The sequence below is a fragment of the Eleutherodactylus coqui genome, chromosome 7 (assembly GCF_035609145.1).
Source record: "Eleutherodactylus coqui strain aEleCoq1 chromosome 7, aEleCoq1.hap1, whole genome shotgun sequence".
NCBI lineage: Eukaryota > Metazoa > Chordata > Amphibia > Anura > Eleutherodactylidae > Eleutherodactylus > Eleutherodactylus coqui.
This window is the reverse complement of record NC_089843.1, coordinates 138,326,131-138,340,542: the sequence shown is the minus strand read 5'-3', so window position 1 is coordinate 138,340,542 and position 14,412 is coordinate 138,326,131.

The window sequence follows — 14,412 nt, the reverse complement described above, 5'->3', positions numbered from 1 at the left end:
TGGCTGGGATCCACTGCCAACTTCCGCCGGAAGTGTCCACATCACTTCCAGTCCGTCCGACATCACGGGTAATCGCTGGTCACATGATAGCTCACCAATATCGCCTGGTACATCCAATTCCCCGGCATGCGCATATCTCTACAAAGTTAACAATGCACCTCGTAGAATTAATGCCAAGATACCAAGCTACGTCAGTATGCATCAAATGTGATGTGGCCTTCCCTAAACAGCCCCAATGCGTTGCGGATCAGCATATAACCAAAAACATGCTGAAATATATAATTCAATGTACTCAAAATGCAGAATACAACAATCATGTTAGCCACTCTACCACACAGATCACCCTATAAATTGCTATATAGAACAAAGTGAGGTAAGCAAAATAATTTTATTAGAAAAAGTGCATGAACAGCACAGATATAGTTTTTCAAACATGGCTCTCATGGTGTCACCAGACGAACCGCAAAGCTGGAGGATTTTCAGCCATCCATGGGTCCCTAGAAACAACCGAATAAAACATTATGCAATGGCATGATTATAAGGTATGCACAGCCACAACGTATCTACAGAAAATAAAGACGCCTTTCTCGGTCACCACCCCTGATGTTATAGGGTACTGAGTCAATAACTCTGAATCTTAATTGGCTGATGGAATGCCCAGCATTGTGAAAATGTTTTGATAATGGTAGATCAAGCTTACCCGTTCTAACAGTACTTTTCTGTGAATTGATACGGATCCTTACTTCATTAATTGTCTCTCCTACGGGGCATAACCCCCATGGACAGACAATCATGTATACCACGAAGTCTGACCAACATGTAAAATGTTGTCTAATTTTAAACGGTCTCCCCATATGTGGATGGGTGAAACTCTCACCTTTAAGTAGGTTGTTACAGTTATTACAGTTCTGACAGGCAAAATTACCTTTCTTAAGGGGAACTAATACCAACTGTTCAGGAACATTGTCATCAACTCCCGCAGTGTACACCACTTCATCCCTCAAATTACAGCCCCTACGATAAGACATAAGAGGTAACTGTTGGAATTCCTTGATGTTGGGGTGACAGCGCGAAAGGAGGTGCCAATGTTTGTTGATGATTCCCCTAATGCGGCCACTCATAGCACCAAAAGTGGCCACAAAGGGAATTCTCTTAGATTTACGTTCCTTCTTTGTTAGTGTTAGCAACTCCTCTCTATTAACCCCCAGAGCTCTAATCATCTGCCCTTCAACAAGTTTTTTAGGGTAACCCCTTTGGATAAACTTCTCACACATGGCTATTAATTGTGGTTCCACCCAATCATCGTGTACAATTCGTCTAACCCTGAGCAATTGGCTCCAGGGTAAAGATTGAATTGCGTGAGGTGGATGTTGGCTCGTACAATGTAACAAATTGTTACGATCCGTACTCTTAGTGAATAAGTCAGTCTTAAAACTAGACCCTTCCTTACGTACCAATACGTCCAAAAACTGAACGGAACTGTCAGAGTATGTAAGAGTAAATTTCAGATTAGGCACTAACCCATTGATCTCATCATGGAACCTAATGAGCTCCTCAGCTGTCCCCTCCAAATGAAAAAAACATCATCTATATACCTCCACCACACCCGGACAGAAGCCCAGGTGATGGATCGGTGGCACACCCATGTGGATGCCCTTCACCTGAGGGTAATTAAAGGGGTTGTCCCGCGCCAAAATGGTTTTTTTTTTTTCCAATAGCCCCCCCGTTCGGCGCGAGACAACCCCGATGCAGGGGTTAAAAAAGAAAACCGGATAGTGCTTACCTGAATCCCCGCGCTCCGGTGACTTCTTACTTACCTTGTGCAGATGGCCGCCGGGATCTTCACCCTCGGTGGACTGCAGGTCTTCTGTGCGGTCCATTGCCGATTCCAGCCTCCTGATTGGCTGGAATCGGCACGTGACGGGGCGGAGCTACGAGGAGCCGCTCTCCGGCACGAGCGGCCCCATTCAGAAAAGAAGAAGACCGGACTGTGCAAGCGCGTGTAATCCGGCGATTAGACGCTGAAAATTAGACGGCACCATGGAGACGAGGACGCCAGCAACGGAACAGGTAAGTGAATAACTTCTGTATGGCTCATAATTAATGCACAATGTACATTACAAAGTGCATTAATATGGCCATACAGAAGTGTATACCCCCACTTTGTTTCGCGGGACAACCCCTTTAACATGTTAATGGTTTTAATTTTGATTGGTGGTGGTTTATATGTTTTGTATAAATAAGGGGATGCATGCTTTATGTGTCATTGGCTTGAAAAAGACTGACTGCGTTCAGTCGAAACATTGCTTCTGTATGCAAGGTCGTGGCAATAAAGAAAGAATTTGGTGAGAAGAATTTTGCTGCTTTCTGGAAGTTCTTGTACCCTATATGCTGCTCTACTATGGATTTGTACTACATGATTAGTGGATGATAGGTCCTTATCCGTTCAGCTTACATTACTGCCCATGAGTGCTCCCTTTTTAAAAAGGTGGACTAACAGTGTGCTGCATCCGTACATGTTATATTATGGATACAAGCAGAACAGGACACTGTTCACACAAACAGACAAGGGAATCCCACCAGAACCCCATGCATGCAGCAACACCAAAACATGCATAACTCCATACACCAACACCAGGGTTCTAGGAGGGAATAAGGAGAAAGATAAATGACCATCTCCCTCTAGCAAGAAGGGCTGGCATTTATGTGCAGAAAACTGGTAGTGATTAGTTAACTGGAGCAATACACACCCAGCCAGCTCAATCATACCATACCTGTGAAAGTATGCTCCTGGAAACCCATAGAACTACAGGTCCTAGCATTACAACATGACAGTGGGACTAGAGCACTAAATTGAACATCACAATGCACAGTTGATGCATCTGACATCATGCAATAGTGGAACCATAGTCCACAGCCGACAACATTCTGTGGAGAGTATGGACAGAGTTGGATGTCTCAATATGGATAATGAGAGTTTCACATAAATTGACTGAGGCAGGTTTGCCCCTTGCACCCCACCCTTATGTGGTGTTGTTCCAATACTATTTGGCATGATGAATGGCACAGTGTGGTGTTCAGTGATTAATTATGACTCTCAACAATCATGATTACCAAATGAGGTACTGGAAGGGACTGGACTTATCTTTCCTCCATTTTGGAGCCCCATTGTGGAGTCATGGTTTGGGGTGCAATTTTAATCAACAGCTGATCATCTCTAGTATGCATCAGGGTCCATACCTGGCATGCCATTATGTTGATGAGGCACAGCAGTCCACTACACAATCATATCTTCTGGGTGTACTCAAAGCCATTTTCTAACAGGATAATGTGTGGCCCCACATTGCAAACATCAGCAGGCATGCTTTGCAAGGGGTCAAGTTGATATCTTGGCCAGTACACTTCAAAGATCTCTCTTCAACTGAGAATCTGTAAAACATGATTGAACATCGAGTAAAGGCCCATTTAGATGGGAAGAATGTCGAGCAAATGATGCTAGACACTCGTCCCCGCACATACTCGCTCTCATGCTGCTGCATCGGGGCTCACAGCGGGGCGGCTGGAGGAGATTTCTCTCCTGATGCTCCCCCACCCCTCTCCATTGACTTAACATAGTGGCAGTTTAGTACTGAACGGCTGCTATTTACACCGAACGATGATCTTCAGCTCATTGTCCATCGTTTATGCAGTACTGAACGACCACTATGTTAAGTCAATGGAGAAGGGTGGGGGAGCGCAAGGAGAAAAATCTTCTGAAGCCTCCCCGCCCTAATGCTGGCCGCTCTGCGAGCTAGTCAGCGATGCAAGCTCACGTGCAACAGCACAGGAGTGAGTGTATGTGGGGACGAGTGTCTGGCATCATTTGCCTGACATTCGTCCCGCTAAATGGGCCATAAATGCTTTCCCACAGCCTTGTAATCAAGATAAACTGTGGACTATGGTCAATAACACATATTCAACATTACCCCAGGACAGTATTCAAGCACTCACTGAATCAATGCCACTTCATGTTAATGACTGTATCACCGAACATGGTTGCCTCACTAATTCCTGATCATCTTATTTATTGAGCCACAAAAGTTATGTAATTGTTTGAAATGATAACTGATTGTTTATAATTTAACCCCTTAGTGACGGCGCTATCGACTTTCTACGTCCTGCTGTTGCAGGACGTGTATGGAGGGAGGTAGGGCCGCTATCTTCTCCATACAGCACGGGCGTCAGCTGTTTATTACAGCTGACACCCGCAGGCAATAGCCGCGCTCGGCCGTTCGGCCGATCGCGGCTATTAACCCTTTAAATGCCGCTGTCAATTCTGACAGTGGCATTTAAATCCCCCGAACGCTGCTATAGCATTACGTCATACTGCAGGAGCGATCAAAGCAACGCATGTTAAAGTCCCCCAGGGGGACTTCAAAGTAAAGTAAGAAAAAAGATCAATAAAGTTTTTTAAATTGTAAAAAAAAGTTATAAAAGTTTAAATCACCCCCCTTTTGCCATATCAATTACTAAAAAATCTAAATCATAAAACAAAAATATGTATTTGATATCGCCGCATCCGCAAAAGTCCAATCTATCAAAGTAGTGCATTATTTTTCCTGCACGGTGAATGTCGTCCGAAAAAAAAAAAAAAAGAATGCCAGAAATACACTTTTTTAGTTACCCTGTCTTCCAGAAAAAATGCAATAAAAAGCGATCAAAAGGTTGTATGTATTCCAAATTGATACTATCGGAAACTACAGGACATCCCGCAAAAATTGAGCCCTTGCACAACTATGTCGACAGAAAAATAAAAAAGTTATTGCGCGCACAAAATGACCACAGAAAATAATTGAAAAAAATTAAATATCTTAAAAAAAAAAACAAGTACTACAGCAAAAAAAAACTATATAAGTTTGGTATCGTAGTAATCATACTGACCCATAAAGTAAAAATATCAGGTCGTTTTTGTTGCAATTTGTGCGCCGTAGAAACAGGACGCACCGAAAGATGGTGGAATGTCTTTTTTTTTTCCCATTTCTCTCCGCTAAGAATTTTTTAAAAGTTTTTCAGTACATTATATGGTACAATAAATAGTGCCTTTGAAAAATACAACTCGTCCCGCAAAAAACAAGCCCTCATACAGTGACATCGATGGATAAATAAAAGAGCTACGGTTTTTTAAAAGGGAGTAGGGAAAAACAAAAATAGAAAAAAGCAAAAAAGCTCCGTCACTAAGGGGTAATTCTGTACCTATGTGCTGTGTTTCTTCTAATTTTGAGCATTTATTTATGGTATGGCATTTTTCACTGTGAGGCAGTGTATTTATTATGCATGCTCATAAATTTACATGGTCAGGCAGAATTTGAATATGTTTTACATTAAACTATTATGTCACACACATATATATGTACCATTATAGTATAGCAAAATTACTCAAAAGTTTTTCCTTAGTTCAGTGATGCTCAACCTTTTGAGCTCGGTGTGTCAAAATTACTCAAAAAGTGGAGCATAACTCGGGTGGTGTGTCACTTCGAGAAAAAATCCATAAATTCGCAATAATTATAGTTTAAATAACAAAAATGTATAATTGTAATGTATAACTGTATTTAATAAACCCAAAACACCCATAGCACAGGCCCTCGCCTCTCGCTGCCTCCCCCTCACTTATCTCAGTAATGATGAGCCCCCAGGGGCGACCGCGCCTCCCCAGAGCGCCCCCCTAGCAGCGACAGCACCACCCAGAGCGGCCCCCCAGCAGTGACAGCACCACCCAGAGCGGCCCCCTAGCAGCAACAGCACCACCAAGAGTGGCCCCCCCAGCAGCGACAGCACCACCCAGAGCAGCCCCCCAGCAGTAACTGCCACCCTTACAGCGGCACCCTCCAGCAGTATCTGCCCCCCTTACAGCGCCCCCCCAAAACTACCTGCCGCCCTTACAGCGCCCCCCCAGCAGTATCTTCCCCCTTACAGCGCCCCCCCCAGCAGTATCTGCCCCCCTTACAGCGCCCCCCCAGCAGTATCTGCCCCCCTTACAGCGCCCCCCCCCAGCAGTATCTGCCCCCCTTACTGCACCCCCCCAGCAGTATCTGCCCCCTTACAGCACCCCCCCAGCAGTATCTGCCCCCACTTACAGTGCCCCCTCCCCCTCAGCATTACCTGCCCGCCTTACAGAGGCCCCCAGCGGTGACTGTCCCCCATGAGACCCACGTACTTACCTCGTGGATGCTCCACTCCTCCTGTGCCCGGCGCGCCACCAGCAGCGATGATCTCTGGCGCACACTGTGGTATCAGTGTATTGCAGGTCGCCTCTTCCCCTGGACGCTCCTGCGGAACCAACAGGTAAGAGACGTCGGGGGACAGGGGGAGGAGGATCCTGGCTACACACTGACATCACAGTGTGTGTGTAATGTATAACTGTATTTAATAAACCCAAAACACCCATAGCACAGGCCCTCACCTCTCGCTGCCTCCCCCTCACTTATCTCAGTAATGATGAGCCCCCAGGGGTGACGGCACCCCCCAGAGCGGCCCCCCAGCAGCGACAGCACCACCCAGAGCGGCCCCCCAGCAGCAACAACACCACCAAGAGCGGCCCCCGAGCAGCGACAGCACCACCCAGAGCAGCCCCCTAACAGCAACAGCACCACCAAGAGTGGCCCCACAGCAGCGACAGCACCACCCAGAGCGGCCCCCAGCAGTATCAGCCCCCCACAGCGGCCCCCCAGCATTACCTGCCCCCACAGTAGCCCCCCAGCAGTTTCGGCCCCCCCAGCAGTATCTGCCCCCCACAGCGCCCCCCAGCAGTATCTGCCACCCTTACAGCAACCCCCCCAGCAGTATCTGCCCCCCTTACAGTGCCCCCCCAAAAGTACCTGCCCCCCTTACAGCGCCCCCCCAGCAGTATCTGCCCCCCTTACAGCGCCCCCCCAGCAGTATCTGCCCCCCTTACAGCTCCCCCCAGCAGTATCTGCCCCCTTACAGCACCCCCCAAACAGTATCTGCCCCCCTTACAGCGCCCCCCAGCAGTATCTGCCCCCTTACAGAGGCCCCCCAGCAGTATCTGCCCCCCTTACAGCTCCCCCCAGCAGTATCTGCCACCTTACAGCTCCCCCCCAGCAGTATCTGCCCCCTTACAGCACCCCCCAAGCAGTATCTGCCCCCCTTACAGCGCCCCCCCAGCAGTATCTGCCCCCTCTTACAGCACCGCCTCCCCCCCAGCATTACCTGCCCCCCTTACAGCGGCCCCCCAGCGGTGACTGCCCCCCACGAGACCCACATACTTACCTCTAGATGCTCCACTCTTCCTGTGCCCGGCGCGCTGCCAGCAGCGATGATCTCTGGCGCACACTGTGACGTCAGTGTATTGCAGGTCGCCTCTTCCCCTGGACGCTCCTGCAGAACCAACAGGTAAGAGACGTCGGGGGACAGGGGGAGGAGGATCCTGGCTGCACACTGACATCACAGTGTGTGTGTAATGTATAACTGTATTTAATAAACCCAAAACACCCATAGCACAGGCCCTCACCTCTCGCTGCCTCCCCCTCACTTATCTCAGTAATAATGAGCCCCCAGGGGCGACGGCACCCCCCAGAGCGGCCCCCCAGCAGCGACAGCACCACCCAGAGCGGCCCCCCAGCAGCGACAGCACCACCAAGAGCGGCCCCCGAGCAGCGACAGCACCACCCAGAGCAGCCCCCTAACAGCAACAGCACCACCAAGAGTGGCCCCACAGCAGCGACAGCACCACCCAGAGCGGCCCCCAGCAGTATCGGCCCCCCACAGCGGCCCCCCAGCATTACCTGCCCCCACAGTGGCCCCCCAGCAGTTTCGCCCCCCCCCCAGCAGTATCTGCCCCCAACAGCGCCCCCCAGCAGTATCTGCCACCCTTACAGCGGCCCCCCCAGCAGTATCTGCCCCCCTTACAGTGCCCCCCCAAAAGTACCTGCCCCCCTTACAGCGCCCCCCAGCAGTATCTGCCCCCCTTACAGCGCCCCCCCAGCAGTATCTGCCCCCCTTACAGCTCCCCCCAGCAGTATCTGCCCCCTTACAGCACCCCCCAAAACAGTATCTGCCCCCTTACAGCACCCCCCCCAGCAGTATCTGCCCCCTTACAGAGGCCCCCCAGCAGTATCTGCCCCCCTTACAGCTCCCCCCCAGCAGTATCTGCCCCCTTACAGCACCCCCCAAGCAGTATCTGCCCTCCTTACAGCGCCCCCCCAGCAGTATCTGCCCCCTCTTACAGCACCGCCTCCCCCCCAGCATTACCTGCCCCCCTTACAGCGGCCCCCCAGCGGTGACTGCCCCCCACGAGACCCACATACTTACCTCTAGATGCTCCACTCCTCCTGTGCCCGGCGCGCTGCCAGCAGCGATGATCTCTGGCGCACACTGTGACGTCAGTGTATTGCAGGTCGCCTCTTCCCCTGGACGCTCCTGCAGAACCAACAGGTAAGAGACGTCGGGGGACAGGGGGAGGAGGATCCTGGCTGCACACTGACATCACAGTGTGTGTGTAATGTATAACTATATTTAATAAACCCAAAACACCCATAGCACAGGCCCTCACCTCTCGCTGCCTCCCCCTCACTTATCTCAGTAATAATGAGCCCCCAGGGGCGACGGCACCCCCCAGAGCGGCCCCCCAGCAGCGACAGCACCACCCAGAGCGGCCCCCCAGCAGCAACAGCACCACCAAGAGCGGCCCCCGAGCAGCGACAGCACCACCCAGAGCAGCCCCCTAACAGCAACAGCACCACCAAGAGTGGCCCCCCAGCAGCGACAGCACCACCCAGAGCGGCCCCCAGCAGTATCGGCCCCTCCAGCAGTAACTGCCCCCCACAGCGCCCCCCAGCAGTATCTGCCACCCTTACAGCGGTCCCCCCAGCAGTATCTGCCCCCCTTACATTGCCCCCCCAAAAGTACCTGCCCCCCTTACAGCGCCCCCCCAGCAGTATCTGCCCCCCTTACAGCGCCCCCCCAGCAGTATCTGCCCCCTTACAGCGGCCCCCCCAGCAGTATCTGCCCCCCTTACAGCTCCCCCCAGCAGTAGCTGCCCCCTTACAGCACCCCCCAAGCAGTATCTGCCCCCCTTACAGCGCCCCCCCAGCAGTATCTGCCCCCCTTACAGAGGCCCCTCAGCAGTATCTGCCCCCCTTACAGCTCCCCCCCAGCAGTATCTGCCCCCTTACAGCTCCCCCCCAGCAGTATCTGCCCCCTTACAGCACCCCCCAAGCAGTATCTGCCCCCCTTACAGCGCCCCCCCAGAGCGGCCCCCCAGCAGTGACAGCACCACCCAGAGCGGCCCCCTAGCAGCAACAGCACCACCAAGAGTGGCCCCCCCAGCAGCGACAGCACCACCCAGAGCAGCCCCACAGCAGTAACTGCCACCCTTACAGCGGCACCCTCCAGCAGTATCTGCCCCCCTTACAGCTCCCCCCAGCAGTAGCTGCCCCCTTACAGCACCCCCCAAGCAGTATCTGCCCCCCTTACAGCGCCCCCCCAGCAGTATCTGCCCCCCTTACAGAGGCCCCTCAGCAGTATCTGCCCCCCTTACAGCTCCCCCCCAGCAGTATCTGCCCCCTTACAGCTCCCCCCCAGCAGTATCTGCCCCCTTACAGCACCCCCCAAGCAGTATCTGCCCCCCTTACAGCGCCCCCCCAGAGCGGCCCCCCAGCAGTGACAGCACCACCCAGAGCGGCCCCCTAGCAGCAACAGCACCACCAAGAGTGGCCCCCCCAGCAGCGACAGCACCACCCAGAGCAGCCCCACAGCAGTAACTGCCACCCTTACAGCGGCACCCTCCAGCAGTATCTGCCCCCCTTACAGCACCCCCCCAAAAGTACCTGCCTCCCTTACAGCGCCCCCCCAAGCAGTATCTTCCCCCTTACAGCGCCCCCCCCCCCCAGCAGTATCTGCCCCCCTTACAGCGCCCCCCCAGCAGTATCTGCCCCCTTACAGCACCCCCCAGCAGTATCTGCCCCCACTTACAGTGCCCCCTCCCCCTCAGCATTACCTGCCCGCCTTACAGAGGCCCCCAGCGGTGACTGTCCCCCATGAGACCCACGTACTTACCTCGTGGATGCTCCACTCCTCCTGTGCCCGGCGCGCCACCAGCAGCGATGATCTCTGTTGCACACTGTGACATCAGTGTATTGCAGGTCGCCTCTTCCCCTGGACGCTCCTGCGGAACCAACAGGTAAGAGACGTCGGGGGACAGGGGGAGGAGGATCCTGGCTACACACTGACATCACACTGTGTGTGTAATGTATAACTGTATTTAATAAACCCAAAACACCCATAGCACAGGCCCTCACCTCTCGCTGCCTCCCCCTTACTTATCTCAGTAATGATGAGCCCCCAGGGGTGACGGCATCCCCCCAGAGCGGCCCCCCAGCAGCGACAGCACCACCCAGAGCGGCCCCCCAGCAGCAACAGCACCACCAAGAGCGGCCCCCGAGCAGCGACAGCACCACCCAGAGCAGCCCCCTAACAGCAACAGCACCACCAAGAGTGGCCCCACAGCAGCGACAGCACCACCCAGAGCGGCCCCCAGCAGTATCGGCCCCCCACAGCAGCCCACCAGCATTACCTGCCCCCACAGTGGCCCCCCAGCAGTTTCGGCCCCCCCAGCAGTATCTGCCCCCCACAGCGCCCCCCAGCAGTATCTGCCACCCTTACAGCGGCCCCCCCAGCAGTATCTGCCCCCCTTACAGTGTCCCCCCAAAAGTACCTGCCCCCCTTACAGCGCCCCCCCCCCAGCAGTATCTGCCCCCCTTACAGTGCCCCCCCAGCAGTATCTGCCCCCCTTACAGCTCCTCCCAGCAGTATCTGCCCCCTTACAGCACCCCCCAAACAGTATCTGCCCCCTTACAGCTCCCCCCCCAGCAGTATATGCCCGCTTACAGAGGCCCCCCAGCAGTATCTGCCCCCCTTACAGCTCCCCCCCAGCAGTATCTGCCCCCTTACAGCTCCCCCCCAGCAGTATCTGCCCCCTTACAGCACCCCCCAAGCAGTATCTGCCCCCCTTACAGCGCCCCCCCAGCAGTATCTGCCCCCTCTTACAGCACCGCCTCCCCCCCAGTATTACCTGCCCCCCTTACAGCGGCTCCCCAGCGGTGACTGCCCCCCACGAGACCCACATACTTACCTCTAGATGCTCCACTCCTCCTGTGCCCGGCGCGCTGCCAGCAGCGATGATCTCTGGCGCACACTGTGACGTCAGTGTATTGCAGGTCGCCTCTTCCCCTGGACGCTCCTGCAGAACCAACAGGTAAGAGACGTCGGGGGACAGGGGGAGGAGGATCCTGGCTGCACACTGACATCACAGTGTGTGTGTAATGTATAACTGTATTTAATAAACCCAAAACACCCATAGCACAGGCCCTCACCTCTCGCTGCCTCCCCCTCACTTATCTCAGTAATAATGAGCCCCCAGGGGCGACGGCACCCCCCAGAGCGGCCCCCCAGCAGCGACAGCACCACCCAGAGCGGCCCCCCAGCAGCAACAGCACCACCAAGAGCGGCCCCCGAGCAGCGACAGCACCACCCAGAGCAGCCCCCTAACAGCAACAGCACCACCAAGAGTGGCCCCCCAGCAGCGACAGCACCACCCAGAGCGGCCCCCAGCAGTATCGGCCCCTCCAGCAGTAACTGCCCCCCACAGCGCCCCCAGCAGTATCTGCCACCCTTACAGCGGTCCCCCCAGCAGTATCTGCCCCCCTTACAGTGCCCCCCCAAAAGTACCTGCCCCCCTTACAGCTCCACCCCAGCAGTATCTGCCCCCCTTACAGCGCCCCCCCCAGCAGTATCTGCCCCCTTACAGCGGCACCCCCCAGCAGTATCTGCCCCCCTTACAGCTCCCCCCAGCAGTAGCTGCCCCCTTACAGCACCCCCCAAGCAGTATCTGCCCCCCTTACAGCGCCCCCCCAGCAGTATCTGCCCCCCTTACAGAGGCCCCCCAGCAGTATCTGCCCCCCTTACAGAGGCCCCCCAGCAGTATCTGCCCCTTTACAGCTCCCCCCCAGCAGTATCTGCCCCCTTACAGCACACCCCAAGCAGTATCTGCCCCCCTTACAGCGCCCCCCCCAGAGCGGCCCCCCAGCAGTGACAGCACCACCCAGAGCGGCCCCCTAGCAGCAACAGCACCACCAAGAGTGGCCCCCCCAGCAGCGACAGCACCACCCAGAGCAGCCCCCCAGCAGTAACTGCCACCCTTACAGCGGCACCCTCCAGCAGTATCTGCCCCCCTTACAGCACCCCCCCAGCAGTATCTGCCCCCCTTACAGCTCCCCCCAGCAGTAGCTGCCCCCTTACAGCACCCCCCAAGCAGTATCTGCCCCCTTACACCGCCTCCCCCCCCAGCAGTATCTGCCCCCCTTACAGAGGCCCCCCAGCAGTATCTGCCCCCCTTACAGCTCCCCCCCAGCAGTATCTGCCCCCTTACAGCTCCCCCCCAGCAGTATCTGCCCCCTTACAGCACCCCCAAGCAGTATCTGCCCCCCTTACAGCGCCCCCCCCTGCAGTATCTGCCCCCTCTTACAGCACCGCCTCCCCCCCAGCATTACCTGCCCCCCTTACAGCGGCCCCCCAGCGGTGACTGCCCCCCACGAGACCCACGTACTTACCTCTAGATGCTCCACTCCTCCTGTGCCCGGCGCGCTGCCAGCAGCGATGATCTCTGGCACACACTGTGACGTCAGTGTATTGCAGGTCGCCTCTTCCCCTGGACGCTCCCGCAGAACCAACAGGTAAGAGACGTTGGGGGACGGGGGGAGGAGGATCCTGGTTGCACACCGACATCACAGTGTGTGCCAGGATCAGCGCTGTTAGTAGTGCTGGTTAGTGAATACCAGCAAGGCAGTCACGGCCCCTCCCAATAATCATTAACGGGGCGAGCCTCCGCGTGTCAGCGACTATGGCTACGCGTGTCAGTGCTGACACGCGTGTCATAGGTTCGCCATCACGGCCTGAGTTCTTAATACAGGTGCTGCTTCCTTCTGCATCGTAGACAGCCTGCAATCTATTGTCATCTGATAAACTTGTCTATTCCTCTTAACAAGAAAAAGATTCTAGATCTCATAAATGTTTTGATTGTCCAGTTTGATTTGTATGTTTGAGTTCTCCCCTAAGTGGCTCAATGATGCTGGCCAAGGTCAGGAGACTATGATGGCCACACCAAAACCTTCACTTTCTTCTGCTGCAGTCACTTAAAATCCCCGCCTGCTGAATGAGCTGCCTCTGATTGGTCACAGCCTGACCAATCAGAGGCAGCTCTCACACCCATTCATGAATTCATGAATGGGTGAGTGAGTGCTGCCTCTGATTGGCTCAGCGCAGGGACCAATCAGGGGCAGCTCTCAGCTGTCATTCATGAATTCATGAATGGGTGTGAGTGAGAGCTGCCTCTGATTGGTCAGGCTGTGACCAATCAGAGGCAGCTCATTCAGCAGGCGGGGATTTTAAATCCCCGGCTGCTGAATACTACAGAGAGCAGTTCAGGAGAACTGCCGCCGGCCGCAGCTGAACTCCGTCTGCTGGGACCAGGTGAGTATATATATTTTTTTTATTTTTACACATTTCTGGATGAATTTCAGGGAAGGGCTTATATATTTAAGCCCTTCCCGAAAATGCATCCCGCGCTCGCCGGCAGCCCATTGCTTTCAATGGAGCCGGCTGTATTGCCGGCTCCATTGAATTCAATGGGCAAACATCGTTCTTCTCTGCCACAGCTGTTACAGCTGTGCAGAGAAGAATGATTTGTCTAGTATATGTTCTCAATGGGGTCGGTGCTGCTGCCGCCAGCCCCATTGAGCGCATATAGAGAAGAGAACAGGAATCGCAGATCGCAGATAGGTGCGATCTGCGATTTCTGTTCTATAATTTATCGGACGAGCGCATAAAAAGCGCTCATGTGTCCGATACCATTGCAAAGCAAGGGTTTTATAAAATCGCCGGACGCATGCGCATGCGCAAATCGCGCGAAAAAACGCCCGTCTGACTAAGCCCTCAATGTAGTGAACAGAAAAAAATAGCTCTTGGAAAGTTAATTGCAAGTTTGCTCTTGTTGTTGTATTATTCAACTGATGGCAAGCCACAAAAATATCATTCAGGCTTACAAACTTTGGAAAAGAAAAACATGATTAATATTAAGTGGTTTCTGGCAATTCTAAATGTGTTGACATAAACAGATCATATACATTAACAAAACTTCCTAATTTCTTTCAGTCACTATTGCATCACATAACATATAGCAGGCTCTGTTAATAGTTACAATATATTTCTCCAAACCAGTGTCCTTATGGGTAAAAGCCTGGCTGTTCGCTAAAGCAGATGTTTAGTCACTTCTGTGAGTTCAAAACAACAATTTGTTACCTATGGCTGCTGGGAACTAACTGTACATAAGTAGATAATGTACTGCACAAAGGCAGTTAA